The sequence below is a fragment of the Hipposideros armiger genome, unplaced genomic scaffold (assembly GCF_001890085.2).
Source record: "Hipposideros armiger isolate ML-2016 unplaced genomic scaffold, ASM189008v1 scaffold_1954, whole genome shotgun sequence".
Taxonomy (NCBI): Eukaryota; Metazoa; Chordata; class Mammalia; order Chiroptera; family Hipposideridae; genus Hipposideros; species Hipposideros armiger.
Genome location: NW_017733304.1, coordinates 6,297 through 8,362, shown reverse-complemented (window position 1 = coordinate 8,362; position 2,066 = coordinate 6,297).

Genomic DNA, 2,066 nt, shown 5'->3' with positions numbered 1-2,066 from the left:
GGTGGGGAAGGAAGGGAAGGACTCCAGCAATGGAGGGAGAGCTGAGAATGAACCAAGGGGACAGGAAGAGTGAGGTTGTGGAGTGCACACCTCTCCAAGGGGAAGGTGAGACCCTGCTTGACCACTAACCAGCAAACACCCATTACTACCCCCTCAGAGTCCCCTCAACCCCTCCCTGAAGGAGTGGGCATGACACCCTTCCCTCCACACGCATACCCCTGCCCCCTTCCAACACGCACATCCACAAATACAAAGAGAGTTTACGACATAGCCTAGCACTGCGAAGGCCTCTATAGAAGAACTAGAATTTTCCAAATGAAGAATTTGGATGCTTTGGTGCCTCGGGCCATCCTTGAGGGGGATATTTAGGTGGCACCTGGACCCAGCCCGAAATGCCACTAAATCATGAAATTCTGGAGTTATTTAGTTTTCAATTCTCCTTCAGTCCCTTTCTTTACATCAAAGAGAAAGCCTCTGTTGGAGCAAATAGGCCTTAAACACCTCTTAAGCATTTGTCAAAAAGACAGGGAGGGCAGCTGGTTAGCTCAGTTGGTTAGAGCGCAGTGCTCACAACACCAAGGTTGCCGATTCGATCCCCACATGTGCCACTGAGTTGCACCCTCCACAACTAGATTGAAACAACTACTTGATTTGGAGCTGATAGTTCCTGGAAAAACACACTGTTCCCCAGTAAAAAGAAAAAAGGGGGAGGGGAGCCTTAAACCAACAGAGTCAAGTGAGAATTTGGGGATGCAGTTGGCTTTTCCTTATATTTCTTCTGGTGTTCTAATTTTTGGTGTGATACTAGTTGTCCATTTACAATTAAAATTTATTTTAATGAAAAAGTGAGTCAATCTAAAGTCACGCCTTACCTGCATAATCATAGAGGAGGCCGGAAGGCGGTGTGCTAATAGTGCTGTCATTGATGGCCAAAAGTGAGCCCAGAAGGGTGAGCCTACCCAAGGGCACCCAAGGTCAAAAGCAGCTGAGCTGCCAGCCAAGCCAAGGGCACCTCGCAGACTTCCCAGGGCCAGCCCTTTTCAGCCTTGGTTTCATTTTGGAATGCTCAGCCTGGCCAGCACTTTAAACATGGCAGGAATCCTGGGCTTGCTGGCCAGTCACTCTACCAATTCCCAGCTGTGTGGCCTGGGGCAAGTTGCCCCATTCCTCTGGGCCTCAGTTTCTCCATCTGTGAATGCAGATTAGAAATCCCAGTGGGGAGGCGGTGTTGGGGCCACTAACTGAGCAGGGTGATGTGGTAACAAGAAGCCTACAGACCACATCCTCTCCTTCCCAGCACTGTGACCTTCGTGAGGCTGCCTCACCTCTCTGGAAAATGGGGCTGGGGTTGCTGTGAAGGTTCAAGGGGAGAAAATCATGTGTGTGTTGCAGTGGGAGGGAGAGATAAACCTGGGTAGGTAGGTCAGGGTGACACTGCATAGACTTTTTCTTCCCAGGATTAGAGAGACCTCGTGGCTGCTGGCCAGCAAGTGAGATATGACCCCTCGCGTAAGGGAACATGGATTTTTTTTTTCCTACACCCAAATCAGCCTCTCCTTGGGGGTTGGCAGGATCCCAAGGGGTGTAATTCCAGCCAGGAAGCTGGGGAGCCCAGAGCCAACCCAGGACCGTGATTTTGCCTCTTTCTGGCCGCCCCAGTGGCTCTCCTGGCGTTTCTGACCTTGAAAGGAGTTTTGTTCTCCAGATAATGTGCTCAATGTCACCTGGGAAAATCACGCCGACCGTCCAGGTGCCCAGAAAGCTAAATGAGGCATTTTAACCCGAAACCACATCCGGCTAGGCTCCAATTAGCTGGAATCCAGCTAAGGGGAAGCTTGCAAGGAACTGAATATTTTCTCCTCCAACTCAGCATTTAACTGTTAATGCCAGTTGACAATTCTTGAGCACTCAGCAGGCCCCATGCTAAACACCGGCAGTGCCTTGTTTCATTTAAGCCGCATGGCTGCTGGATGGTAAACACTGTTATCATCGTTTTCATTTAATGATGGCAGAATGAAGGCTAATTTTACACCTGCCGAAGTGAGTGGTGGACCAGGAGCTTAAAC